This window comes from Bombina bombina, chromosome 1 (assembly GCF_027579735.1).
Source record: "Bombina bombina isolate aBomBom1 chromosome 1, aBomBom1.pri, whole genome shotgun sequence".
NCBI lineage: Eukaryota > Metazoa > Chordata > Amphibia > Anura > Bombinatoridae > Bombina > Bombina bombina.
This window is the reverse complement of record NC_069499.1, coordinates 168,789,789-168,804,889: the sequence shown is the minus strand read 5'-3', so window position 1 is coordinate 168,804,889 and position 15,101 is coordinate 168,789,789. Positions and strand designations below refer to the sequence as shown.

General features: G+C 40.1%; 1 protein-coding gene across 1 annotated transcript in view; it reads left to right on the top strand.

Annotated features, from left to right (window-relative positions):
• LOC128645006 (protein farnesyltransferase subunit beta-like) overlaps positions 1-15,101 on the top strand; it is a 159,278-nt gene that overhangs the window by 81,172 nt on the left and 63,005 nt on the right. The gene's annotated exons all lie outside the window — the stretch shown is intronic.

Genomic DNA, 15,101 nt, shown 5'->3' with positions numbered 1-15,101 from the left:
TGAATAGGTTCTCCATAGTTACCAAAAAAGCTGTCAAAAAGCTGCGCACCAAGTACGGGGCGATGAGCAGCGGACTGTTGTTAACTAACAGTCATCGATCTCGCTGCTCTTCGGCTTTTTCACAGCTTTATTTGTATACTGTCACTAAACACCCACACTATACTAAACTATTTAACCTCTATACCGCCGCTTCCGGACCCCGCCACCACTAAATAAAGTTATTATCCCCTAAACGCCACTCCCGGAGCCCACCGCCACTTTAATAAACTTATTAACCCCTATTCCTCCGCTCCCGGAGCCAACCGCCACCTACATATTATACTTAACCCCTAATCTGCCGCCGCCACCTACATAAAGTTATTAACCCCTATCCTGCCGCTCCCGGAGCCCACCACAACTAAATAAATGTATTAACCCCTAAACTGCCAGCCCCCCACATCACCATAAATTAAATTAACCCCTAAACCTAGCAACGCGCTAACTTTATATTAAATATTAACTCATCCCTATCTTATAATAAATTTAAACTTACCTTTAGATTTAAATTAAACTATATTAAACTAATAATTAACCTATTCTAACTATTATACTAAAATTACATAAAACTGCAAATTTAAAATAACTATATTATATATTTAAACACCTAACCCTACTCAAATAATTTAAATCTACACTAAAAAATTACTAAGTTACCAAAAATTAACAACTAAGTTACAAAAAATAATAAACACTGTTACAAAAAAAGAAAAAAGAAATTATCAAAGCTTTAAACTAATTACACCTAATCTAAGGGCCCTATGAAAATAAAGTCCCCCCCAAAATAAAAAAATAAAAAAACATAGCCTACAATAAACTTAAAAGGAAGAACAAAAAAGAAAAATGACAACGGCACTACAATAGCTGTGTCCCTCAATAGGTTCTGTTCTCCTAGAATATGAGAAATAACAAAAGAGAAATGTGTGCGGGGACTTAGGTGCTGTACACTAAAAGAGGCAAACTAGAAAGGTCAATTGCATTCTGCAATTGAAAGAGTGTACACTTTCAATTGCAGAATGCAATTGACCCTTCTAATAAACTTAAAAGGGCCTTTTGCGGGCATTGCCCTAAAGTAAGCTCTTTTACCTGTAAAAAAAAAAAAAAAATACAAATACCCCCCAACAGTAAAACCCACCACCCACACAACCAACACCCCAAATAAAAAGCTAACTTAAAAAAAAACCTAAGCTCCCCATTGCCCTGAAAAGGGCATTTGGATGGGCATTGCCCTTAAAAGGGCATTTAGCTCTATTGCAGCCCAAGTCCTAATCTAAAACTAAAACCCACCCAATAAACCCTTAAAAAATCCTAACACTAACCCCAGAAGATTTACTTAGTTTTGAAGATCCGACATTCATCCTCCAAGACAACGCGGAGCATCCTCTTCTGACGACGACTACCGCCGAATGAAGGATCCTTTAAATGACGTCATCCAAGATGGCGTCCCTTAGATTCCGATTGGCTGATAGAATTCTATCAGCCAATCGGAATTAAGGTTGAAAAAATCCAATCCGTCAATAGGATTGAGCTCGCATTCTATTAGCTGATTGGATCAGCCAATAGGATTAAAGCTCAATCCTATTGGCTGATTGCAACAGCCAGTAGGATTTTTTCAACCTTAATTCCGATTGGCTGATAGAATTCTATCAGCCAATCGGAATCTAAGGGACGCCATCTTGGATGACATCGTTTAAAGGAACCTTCATTTTCTCCAACATAGGTGTGTCCGGTCCACGGCGTCATCCTTACTTGTGGGATATTCTCTTCCCCAACAGGAAATGGCAAAGAGCCCAGCAAAGCTGGTCACATGATCCCTCCTAGGCTCCGCCTACCCCAGTCATTCTCTTTGCCGTTGTACAGGCAACATCTCCACGGAGATGGCTTAGAGTTTTTTTAGTGTTTAACTGTAGTTTTTATTATTCAATCAAGAGTTTGTTATTTTAAAATAGTGCTGGTATGTACTATTTACTCAGAAACAGAAAAGAGATGAAGATTTCTGTTTGTATGAGGAAAATGATTTTAGCAACCGTCACTAAAATCCATGGCTGTTCCACACAGGACTGTTGAGAGCAATTAACTTCAGTTGGGGGAACAGTGAGCAGTCTTTTGCTGCTTGAGGTATGACACATTCTAACAAGACGATGTAATGCTGGAAGCTGTCATTTTCCCTATGGGACCCGGTAAGCCATGTTTATTACGATCGTAAATAAGGGCTTCAAAAAGGGCTTATTAAGACTGTAGACTCTTTCTGGGCTAAATCGATTCATTATTAACACATATTTAGCCTTGAGGAATCATTTTATCTGGGTATTTTGATATATAATATCGGCAGGCACTGTTTTAGACACCTTATTCTTTAGGGGCTTTCCCAAAGCATAGGCAGAGCCTCATTTTCGCGCCGGTGTTGCGCACTTGTTTTTGAGAGGCATGGCATGCAGTCGCATGTGAGAGGAGCTCTGATACTTAGAAAAGACTTTCTGAAGGCGTCATTTGGTATCGTATTCCCCTTGGGGCTTGGTTGGGTCTCAGCAAAGCAGATACCAGGGACTGTAAAGGGGTTAAAGTTAAAAACGGCTCCGGTTCCGTTATTTTAAGAGTTAAAGCTTCCAAATTTGGTGTGCAATACTTTTAAGGCTTTAAGACACTGTGGTGAAAATTTGGTGAATTTTGAACAATTCCTTCATGTTTTTTCGCAATTGCAGTAATAAAGTGTGTTCAGTTTAAAATTTAAAGTGACAGTAACGGTTTTATTTTAAAACGTTTTTTGTACTTTGTTATCAAGTTTATGCCTGTTTAACATGTCTGAACTACCAGATAGACTGTGTTCTGAATGTGGGGAAGCCAGAATTCCTATTCATTTAAATAAATGTGATTTATGTGACAATGACAATGATGCCCAAGATGATTCCTCAAGTGAGGGGAGTAAGCATGGTACTGCATCATTCCCTCCTTCGTCTACACGAGTCTTGCCCACTCAGGAGGCCCCTAGTACATCTAGCGCGCCAATACTCCTTACTATGCAACAATTAACGGCTGTAATGGATAATTCTGTCAAAAACATTTTAGCCAAAATGAACCCTTATCAGCGTAAGCGCGACTGCTCTGTTTTAGATACTGAAGAGCATGACGACGCTGATAATAATATTTCTGAAGGGCCCCTAACCCAGTCTGATGGGGCCAGGGAGGTTTTGTCTGAGGGAGAAATTACTGATTCAGGGAACATTTCTCAACAAGCTGAACCTGATGTGATTGCATTTAAATTTAAGTTGGAACATCTCCGCATTCTGCTTAAGGAGGTATTATCCACTCTGGATAATTGTGACAAGTTGGTCATCCCAGAGAAACTATGTAAAATGGACAAGTTCCTAGAGGTGCCGGGGCCCCCAGAAGCTTTTCCTATACCCAAGCGGGTGGCGGACATTGTTAATAAAGAATGGGAAAGGCCCGGTATTCCTTTCGTCCCTCCCCCCATATTTAAAAAATTGTTTCCTATGGTCGACCCCAGAAAGGACTTATGGCAGACAGTCCCCAAGGTCGAGGGAGCGGTTTCCACTTTAAACAAACGCACCACTATACCCATAGAGGATAGTTGTGCTTTCAAAGATCCTATGGATAAAAAATTAGAAGGTTTGCTTAAAAAGATGTTTGTTCAGCAGGGTTACCTTCTACAACCAATTTCATGCATTGTCCCTGTCGCTACAGCCGCATGTTTCTGGTTCGATGAGCTGATAAAGGCGGTCGATAGGGATTCTTCTCCTTATGAGGAGATTATGGACAGAATCAATGCTCTTAAATTGGCTAATTCTTTCACCCTAGACGCCACTTTGCAATTGGCTAGGTTAGCGGCTAAGAATTCTGGGTTTGCTATTGTGGCGCGCAGAGCGCTTTGGTTGAAATCTTGGTCGGCTGATGCGTCTTCCAAGAACAAGCTACTTAACATTCCTTTCAAGGGGAAAACGCTGTTTGGCCCTGACTTGAAAGAGATTATCTCTGATATCACTGGGGGTAAGGGCCACGCCCTTCCTCAGGATCGGCCTTTCAAGGCAAAAAATAAACCTAATTTTCGTCCCTTTCGTAGAAACGGACCAGCCCAAAGTGCTACGTCCTCTAAGCAAGAGGGTAATACTTCTCAAGCCAAGCCAGCTTGGAGACCAATGCAAGGCTGGAACAAGGGTAAGCAGGCCAAGAAACCTGCCACTGCTACCAAGACAGCATGAAATGTTGGCCCCCGATCCGGGACCGGATCTGGTGGGGGGCAGACTCTCTCTCTTCGCTCAGGCTTGGGCAAGAGATGTTCTGGATCCTTGGGCGCTAGAAATAGTCTCCCAAGGTTATCTTCTGGAATTCAAGGGACTTCCCCCAAGGGGGAGGTTCCACAGGTCTCAGTTGTCTTCAGACCACATAAAAAGACAGGCATTCTTACATTGTGTAGAAGACCTGTTAAAAATGGGAGTGATTCATCCTGTTCCATTAAGAGAACAAGGGATGGGATTCTACTCCAATCTGTTCATAGTTCCCAAAAAAGAGGGAACGTTCAGACCAATCTTAGATCTCAAGATCTTAAACAAGTTTCTCAAGGTTCCATCGTTCAAGATGGAAACCATTCGAACTATTCTTCCTTCCATCCAGGAAGGTCAATTCATGACCACGGTGGATTTAAAGGATGCGTATCTACATATTCCTATCCACAAGGAACATCATCGGTTCCTGAGGTTCGCATTCCTGGACAAACATTACCAGTTCGTGGCGCTTCCTTTCGGATTAGCCACTGCTCCAAGGATTTTCACAAAGGTACTAGGGTCCCTTCTAGCTGTGCTAAGACCAAGGGGCATTGCTGTAGTACCTTACTTGGACGACATTCTAATTCAAGCGTCGTCCCTTCCTCAAGCAAAGGCTCACACGGACATTGTCCTGGCCTTTCTCAGATCTCACGGATGGAAAGTGAACGTGGAAAAGAGTTCTCTATCTCCGTCAACAAGGGTTCCCTTCTTGGGAACAATAATAGACTCCTTAGAAATGAGGATTTTTCTGACAGAGGCCAGAAAAACAAAACTTCTAGACTCTTGTCGGATACTTCATTCCGTTCCTCTTCCTTCCATAGCTCAGTGCATGGAAGTGATCGGGTTGATGGTAGCGGCAATGGACATAGTTCCTTTTGCGCGCATTCATCTAAGACCATTACAACTGTGCATGCTCAGTCAGTGGAATGGGGACTATACAGACTTGTCTCCGAAGATACAAGTAAATCAGAGGACCAGAGACTCACTCCGTTGGTGGCTGTCCCTGGACAACCTGTCACGAGGGATGACATTCCGCAGACCAGAGTGGGTCATTGTCACGACCGACGCCAGTCTGATGGGCTCGGGTGCGGTCTGGGGATCCCTGAAAGCTCAGGGTCTTTGGTCTCGGGAAGAATCTCTGTTACCGATAAATATTCTGGAACTGAGAGCGATATTCAATGCTCTCAAGGCTTGGCCTCAGCTAGCGAGGGCCAAGTTCATACGGTTTCAATCAGACAACATGACAACTGTTGCGTACATCAACCATCAGGGGGGAACAAGGAGTTCCCTGGCGATGGAAGAAGTGACCAAAATCATTCTATGGGTGGAGTCTCACTCCTGCCACCTGTCTGCTATCCACATCCCAGGAGTGGAAAATTGGGAAGCGGATTTTCTGAGTCGTCAGACATTGCATCCGGGGGAGTGGGAACTCCATCCGGAAATCTTTGCCCAAGTCACTCAGCTGTGGGGCATTCCAGACATGGATCTGATGGCCTCTCGTCAGAACTGCAAAGTTCCTTGCTACGGGTCCAGATCCAGGGATCCCAAGGCGGCTCTAGTGGATGCACTAGTAGCACCTTGGACCTTCAAACTAGCTTATGTGTTCCCGCCGTTTCCTCTCATCCCCAGGCTGGTAGCCAGGATCAATCAGGAGAGGGCGTCGGTGATCTTGATAGCTCCTGCGTGGCCACGCAGGACTTGGTATGCAGATCTGGTGAATATGTCATCGGCTCCACCTTGGAAGCTACCTTTGAGACGAGACCTTCTTGTTCAGGGTCCGTTCGAACATCCGAATCTGGTTTCACTCCAGCTGACTGCTTGGAGATTGAACGCTTGATCTTATCGAAGCGAGGGTTCTCAGATTCTGTTATCGATACTCTTGTTCAGGCCAGAAAGCCTGTAACTAGAAAGATTTACCACAAAATTTGGAAAAAATATATCTGTTGGTGTGAATCTAAAGGATTCCCTTGGGACAAGGTTAAGATTCCTAGGATTCTATCCTTCCTTCAAGAAGGATTGGAAAAAGGATTATCTGCAAGTTCCCTGAAGGGACAGATTTCTGCCTTGTCTGTGTTACTTCACAAAAAGCTGGCCGCTGTGCCAGATGTTCAAGCCTTTGTTCAGGCTCTGGTTAGAATTAAGCCTGTTTACAAACCTTTGACTCCTCCTTGGAGTCTCAATTTAGTTCTTTCAGTTCTTCAGGGGGTTCCGTTTGAACCCTTACATTCCGTTGATATTAAGTTATTATCTTGGAAAGTTTTGTTTTTAGTTGCAATTTCTTCTGCTAGAAGAGTTTCAGAATTATCTGCTCTGCAGTGTTCTCCTCCTTATCTGGTGTTCCATGCAGATAAGGTGGTTTTACGTACTAAACCTGGTTTTCTTCCAAAAGTTGTTTCTAACAAAAACATTAACCAGGAGATTATCGTACCTTCTCTGTGTCCGAAACCAGTTTCAAAGAAGGAACGTTTGTTGCACAATTTGGATGTTGTTCGCGCTCTAAAATTCTATTTAGATGCTACAAAGGATTTTAGACAAACATCTTCCTTGTTTGTTGTTTATTCCGGTAAAAGGAGAGGTCAAAAAGCAACTTCTACCTCTCTCTCTTTTTGGATTAAAAGCATCATCAGATTGGCTTATGAGACTGCCGGGCGGCAGCCTCCCGAAAGAATCACAGCTCATTCCACTAGGGCTGTGGCTTCCACATGGGCCTTCAAGAACGAGGCTTCTGTTGATCAGATATGTAGGGCAGCGACTTGGTCTTCACTGCACACTTTTACCAAATTTTACAAGTTTGATACTTTTGCTTCTTCTGAGGCTATTTTTGGGAGAAAGGTTTTGCAAGCCGTGGTGCCTTCCATTTAGGTGACCTGATTTGCTCCCTCCCTTCATCCGTGTCCTAAAGCTTTGGTATTGGTTCCCACAAGTAAGGATGACGCCGTGGACCGGACACACCTATGTTGGAGAAAACAGAATTTATGTTTACCTGATAAATTACTTTCTCCAACGGTGTGTCCGGTCCACGGCCCGCCCTGGTTTTTTTAATCAGGTCTGATAATTTATTTTCTTTAACTACAGTCACCACGGTACCATATGGTTTCTCCTATGCAAATATTCCTCCTTAACGTCGGTCGAATGACTGGGGTAGGCGGAGCCTAGGAGGGATCATGTGACCAGCTTTGCTGGGCTCTTTGCCATTTCCTGTTGGGGAAGAGAATATCCCACAAGTAAGGATGACGCCGTGGACCGGACACACCGTTGGAGAAAGTAATTTATCAGGTAAACATAAATTCTGTTTTTCGGTAGTCGTCGTCAGAAGAGGATGCTCCCCGTCGGATGTCTTGAAGATGGAGCCGCTCTGCGCTGGATGGATGAAGATAGAAGATGCCGTCTGGATGAAGACTTCTGCGGGCTTGGATGAAGACTTCGGCCGCTTCATTGAGGACTTCTCTTGGCTTCTTGGAGGATGGATGTCGGATCTTCAAAACTGTAAGTAAATCTTCTGGGGTTAGTGTTATGATTTTTTAAGGGTTTATTGGGTGGGTTTTAGTTTTAGATTAGGACTTGGGCTGCAGTATAGCTAAATGCCCTTTTAAGGGCAATGCCCATCCAAATGCCCTTTTCAGGGTAATGGGGAGCTTAGGTTTTTTTAGTTAGTTTTTTATTTGGGGTGTGGGTGGTGGGTTGTAATGTTGGGGGGGGGTCTTGTATTTTTTTTTACAGGTAAAAGTGCTGATTACTTTGGGGCAATGCCCAGCAAAAGCCCCTTTTAAGGGCTATTTGTAGTTTATTGTAGGCTAGTTTTTTTTATTTGGGGGGGGGGTTATTTTCATAGGGCCCTTAGATTAGGTGTAATTAGTTTAAAGCTTTGATAATTTCTTTTTTATTTTTTCTAACTTAGTGTTTATTTTTTTGTGTAACTTAGTGTTTGTTAGTAATTTTTGTGTAGATTTAAATTATTTGAGTAGGGTTAGGCTTTTAAATATATAATATAGTTATTTTAATTTGTAGTATTACGTAATTTTAGTATAAAAGTTAGGGTAGGTTAATTATTAGTTTAATATAGTTTAAATGAAATCTAAAGATAAGTTTTAAATTTATTATAAGATAGGGATGAGTTAATATTTAATATAAAATTAGCGGGTTGTTAGGTTTAGGGGTTAATAGGTTAATTTAGTTTATGGTGATGTGGGGGGCTGGCGGTTTAGGGGTTAATACATTTATTTAGAGCGGTGGGCTCCGGGAGCGGCAGGAAAGGGGTTAGTAACTTTATGTAGGTGGTGGCGGTGTAGGGGGTGGCAGATTATGGGGTGTTTAGACTCGGGGTACATGTTAGGGTGTTAGGTGTAAATGTTACTTTATTATCCCATAGGAATCAATGGGATATCGGGTAGCAGCGAACATAAGCTTTCGCTGCTTTCAGACTCCCATTGATTCCTATGGCATCCGCCGCCTCCAGGGCAGCGGATTGAAAACCAGGTACGCTCGGCCGGAATAGTGGCGAGCATACCTGCTAGGAATTTAACTAGCAAAAGTAGTTAGAAAGTGCCGAATTTGCATTCGGAACATCTGTAGTGACGTAACCATCGATCTGTGTCGGACTGAGACCGGCGGATCGTATGTTAAGTCACAAAATTCTACTTTTGCCGGTCTGTAGCCTTTGATAAATAAGGTGAATCAAGCTCTCCACAATTACGCTGCAGAATTCCAGCGTATTTGCGGTTAACGGCTTGATAAAAAGAGGCCATAATGTCATCGGAACAAAGTAAATTAGATTATTTTTTTTTTGTTTATGCTCTGTCTGTATCACAAAAGAATCTTTGAGTTTCATATCCTTTTAAGTCTCCTGAGGTAGTTCCAGTTCTTATGCCATCTGTGAGATAATTTCTAAAGAGTGGTCTAAGCCTGCTACCACTTTTAATCCTGCTTCAAGATTTAAAAGGATGTTTACTTTTGCCTGCTTTTAATTTAGAGCTCTGGGAAACTATTCCTTAAGTGGATGTGGCTTTTTTCTACTTTGGCTAAACGTACTACTATCCCTGTCTAGGATATTATCTATTTTAAAGACCCTATAGATAGGAAATTGGAGTCATAGAAAGGCTTCATCACTGAGGTTTTCTTTTTAGGTTGGCAATTAGTATTGCTTGCGTTGCGTTATCTACCCTTTGGTGTGAGGGTTTATCTGAGCAGCTTTTGGAGTAATCTGCTGGTGAAGAGTTTTCTAATCAATTAAAACCCTTGAAGACAACTAATGCTTTCATTTGTGATGCTGTTGTTATCAAAAACGCTAGGAATTAAGCACTAGCAGTTCTCACTAGGAGGGCCTTCTACAGTGACTGGTGGAACATTAGATTTTCTTCCTCAGGATAAGAAGTCTAAGGGTAATCTAGGGCTTCTAACCGTTTCTGTTCCTTTTGTCAATCTAAGAACCAGTAGTCGTTGTCCTCTTCAATGAAGCAGGGTTCTTACAGTTTCTCCTGGAAGCCAAACCCTAATCCAAACGGGTCTAAACAGTCCAAAATGCTTGTTTCCACTACCAAGTCTGCATGAAGGTGTTGCCTCCGATCCCGATCTTCTGGTATGGGGCAGATTACACATTTTTTTTTTAAGTGGCTTAGTTTTATTCTGTTTAAGATCCATGGGTTCTGAACATAATTTACCAAGGATACAGAATAGGTTTGAGTTCAAGGCCTCCCAGGGGAAGGTTTCCTCTCTCATGTTCCAAAGAATCCTGTAAAGGCAGGAGCCTTTTTTTCAGTCTATTTCAGATCTGGAGTAATAGTCCAGTTCTGGAATTGGACACAGGGTCAGGTTTTCTATTCCAACCTCTATGTTCTTAATAAAGAAGGAACTTACAGACCCGTTATGGATTTAAAAATTGTAAACCAGTTTCTAAAGGTTCATTCTTTCAAGAAACTATTCAGGCATTTCTTCCTCTTGTTCAAAGAGCACAGTTCATGTCCTCTCTACATCTGAAGTATGCTTTTCTTCATACCCTATTCAAAGGGATTATCATCAATTTCTAAGCATTTTCAGTTTGTTGCTCTTCCATTTGGTTTGGCTACTGGTCCCAGAATTTTTATAATAGTTCTGGGGTCTGTCTGCTTGGTGGTAGGAACTTGGGGTGTTTTTTTTTCCTGGTTGATAGCATGGTACGGCCTTCATCTTTATATTTAGCACTATCTCATACCCATAGAATTTTGTTGTTTCTTAAAGAACATGGTTGGAAAGTAAATTTTTCCAAAAAGTTATCTGTCCCCTTAGTCCAGGATTACTTTTCTGGGTATAATAATCAACTCAGTCTCCATGACACTTTGACAGAACAAAGAAAGATTAAGTTACTCTTAGCTTGTGTAAAACTTCAGTCTGTTCCTTCTCCTTCTGTAGCTCTTTGTATGGAAGTTTTTAGGTCTGATGATAGCAGCCTCAGATGCTATTCCTTTTGTTTGGTTTCACATGAGAATGTATGCTTAGTCAGTGGTGCACACAGTTAGCTAAGATTTTTCTGGATGCCAAAACAAGACAATCCCTTACCTGGTGAATCAATTATCGGTCCATTATTCTGGTGGCATCTTTTGTCCATCCAAATTGATCTGTGATCTCCATATTCAAGTATTTTTCTTGTTGGGGTGCAGTCTGTGTGTCCCAGAGAGCACAGAGAGTTTGGTTACTTCTGGAGGCGAAGTTGCTTATAAATGTTCTGGACCTTTTCAGAGCCCTTTTAGTTTTGGCCTCTCCTGAAAAGAGACTTATCTGTGTTTCCAGTCAATGTCACAAAGGGAAACTCACATGTTTCTTGGCGAAGAGGGAGGTTTCCTGAATTCTGTCATGGGCAAAGAAGCAATGTAATTGCTGTAATTTCTTAATTTCTGCAGTACATATTGCAGGGAGGAGCAATTAGGAAGCAGACTTTCTCAGTCGTCAATCCCTTCATCCAGTGGAATGGTATTTAGTCAAATTGTTAATCTGTGGGGTCTTCCATAAGTAGATCTGATAACTTCTCATTTTTACAACAAGCTCCCCAGATACTTTGCAGGGCCCAGGGATCCTCAGGCGAAGTTTGTGGATGCTCTAGTAATGCCTTGGTTGTTTAGTCTCGCAGGATTTGGTTTGCAGATCTGGTATAGATATCCTCTGTGGCCTCTTCCTCTGCATCACAACCTTCTCTCTCCAAGGTCTGTTTTTTATCAGAATTTAAAATCCCTAAAGTTGATGGTTTGGAGATTGAATGCTTAGTTTTAAGGCAGAGAGGTTTTTCTGATTTTGTCATTGAAACTTTGGTTCAGGCCGGTAAACCTGTGATAATGAAGGTTTGTTTCAAGGTTTGGAAGGCTTTTATTTTCTGGTGTGTGAAACATGGATTGAGTTGGCACTTGTTTAAAATTCTTTAATTTCTTCAGGATGGTTTGGATAAGTGTTTATCTCCTAGCTCTTTAAATTGCCAAATCTCTACTCTTTCTGTCTTGTTTTACACGAAGATTGCTAAATTTCTGGATATTCAGATTTTTTTCCAGGCCTTCGTCAAGATTACGTTTTTGATTAATCCAATTTCTCCTCCATGGAATTCTTTATTTTGTTTTAAGAGCTTTGCAGGTTCCTTTTTTTTTAACCCAGTGTTTTTCAACAAGTGTGCCATGAGAGATCCTCAGGTGTGCAGCGGCAGACTGACAACAGTGCGGGGGTACAGTATATATACTGTATATATATCCTGTATTAGGCTACAATGTATGATTTTGTAAAATGTTGGGATGGTGGTGTGCCACAGGATTTTTTAATGTAAAAAAGTGTGCCACGGCAAAAAAAAGGTTGCAAATCACTGTTTTAACCTATGCATAATTTGGATATTCAGCTTTTTTCTTTTGAAGGTCATGTTTCTTTTGGAAATTTTTTTTATGCTTGGAGAGCTGAATTGTCTGCTCTTTGTTGTGAGCCTTTTTAAAAACCAAAAAAAAAAAAAAACTTTTTTTATTCTACAGTTCTTATGAAATAGTTTTATTTTATACAATACATATTTTCTTTTCTAATCAGGTCTGTCAAACTGAGATATATATATATATAGACACACATACACACATACACACATACACACATAAATACATATATATATATATATATATATATATATATATATATATATATATATATACACACACACACATATACACACACACACACACACACACACATACTGTTTTGGCACATGCATAAATCACCTTACCTCTTTTACAGATATAACTCTACTGTGAGACCAGAGATTGAATTCCTTTTTTTTTTTTATCAGGATAAAGCAGGTGGTTTCTTCTATTAACCTCAATCGTAAGATTGTTGTTCCCTCTTTTTATCCTAATCCCAAAGAATTCTAAGCATAGGCTTCTCCATAATTTAGATGTGGTCAAAGCTTTGAAGTACTATTTACAGGCTACTAAGGATTTTAGACAATGTTCTAGCTTGCTTGTTCATCTTTCTGGTTCCAGAAAGGGCCAGAAGGCTACTGCTGTTTTTTTCGTTAGCCTCTTGGTTGAAGCGTTTAATACATAATGCTTACTTGGTCAGTCTCCTAAATGTATTATTGCTTATTCTACCTGAACAGTTGCTACTTCATGGGCCTTTAGGATTAAGGCTTCTTTCGATCAAATTTGCAAGGCAGTGACTTGGTCTTCTTTACATACTTTTTCTAAATTCTACCATTTTTAAGTTTTTACTTCTTTTGAAGCAGCTTTTTGTAGGAAAAGTCCTTCAGGCAGCTTTTTCAGGGCATTAAATATTTTTCTGCATAATCCCCCCCCCCTCCTTTAAAAAAAAAAAAAAAAAAAAAAAGCCGTAATCATCCAATATATATGGAAAGGTTCCACCCAGATTACTCGTGGACTCTGCAGCTTGGGTATTAGTTTCCAGGAGTAATGGAAAATATAACTTATGCTTACCTGATTAATACATTTCTGTTTTTTTTCTGGCGGGAGTTAGGCTATACAGTATAGACAGTTGGCTATACATCAGACTAGTTTCTAGTTAGGTGGAAGGGGGTTTAAAGGTTCTTATAGTTTTGGGATCTCGCCTCCTCATAGTGATCAGCAGTGTAATTCCCAGGAATAAGGAATCGTGGACTCTCACCACCATGAAAGAAATTAATTTATCAGGTAAGCATACATTTGTATTTATTTTTCCCTCTTATGGAAGCCATTTAAAGGGACAATAAACGCTTTGATATTTGTATATAAAATGTTCAGTTATGTATAATAAAACAACTAATGCAACATATTGCCATTATTTATTTTCATGTAATTTAGCTCCTCCTAATAAGGTGCTATTTGATGGAGTTTGGCTATTAATAAATAATTGCGGCAAAAAGGATGTTAAAGGGATATGAAACCCAATTTTTTTTCTTTTATGATTCAGATAAAGCATGCAATTTTAAATAACTTTCTAATTTACTCCTATTATAATTTTTGTTCTTGTTTTGGTATCTTTTTTTTGGAAGAAGCAGAAATATAAGCTTAGGAGTTGGCCCATTTTTGGCTCAGCACATGGGTACCGCTTGCTTGATTGGTGGCTACATTGTTAATAGTAAATTAGAAAGTTGCTTAAAATTTCATGCTCTATCTGAATCATGAAAGAAAAAAATTGAGTTTCATATCCCTTTAACTTGTTTTAAAAAGTTAAGGTTTGGCTGATGTTCTATAGAAACACAAGGGGTACATCAAAAGGTAATTTTAAGATGTTTACTGTCCCTTTAAGGCTAGTGTTTCCTTTTGTGGGGAATTGAATCCCTTAGCAGTGAGTTAAGATATAAATGGAATGCTTAGACCTATTTAGAAACAACAAGTTAGTGCAGGATGATTCAAACTTGACGCATAATGAACCATACAAGATTCTCTGGAATGTAAATAAGTAATATTCCCATCTTACCTTAGTAATCCTACAACACTTAGTTTTTCTCCAGTAGTATCTTAACAAATGCAAGTCCAAAACAGTAAAACAGGTACTCTCACGCGGTGTGTACCAAAAAGGCACCAGAAGAGCACTCCAATAGTGTTAGCAGCCTCCCAGCTGGCTGAGCTTCGCTATGTGCCAAATCATCACACCAAGGTGTCTAGGGTATCTTTTCTATATGGTCTATTATTAAAGGGATAGTATAATAGTTTTTATATGAATGTATTTTCAATGACTTGTTATACCAGCTGCAGAGTATAACATTTATGAGAAATTGCATTTTTCGGTTTATTTGTATATATGAAGTAGCTGGTTTTGTGCTTTTAAACCACAGCTTATTACAATGGGTTGAGCTTCAGGTAATATCAGATCTCATTATGTTATCACTTTTGTGTACACAGACTTGCTTCCTTATCTTATATTTGTCTAGAAAACCAAAGCTCAATACTTAGAGAGAACAATGGAAAACTATAATTTTATTACTTAACTATCGTGCCCCCCACTGAGAGTGTAATCTTTTCTGCTGGCTGTGTTTACTTAGGCTATTCAATAGAATATACTCCAGTATAGAAACTTTCAGTATAGGTTGGGATACCACAGGCTAAATAAGCTATTTCAAATGCCAAAATAGGGGTAAAGGAGCTACTTGAAAACAATTTAAAACACTCCAGAAGGTAAAATGAATCATTGGGAACAATTTAAAGGAGAGACATTTTTTGGGTGAACTGTCCCTTTAAGTGGGGCTTCCATAGTTTGCAGCTCTTCTGAAGAGGTTAAAAAATGGGCACAGTAACTGAAGTAGAAACATAGGTTAAATATTATAAAAGCCATGCTAAAATAAGAATACAGAGTGAGACG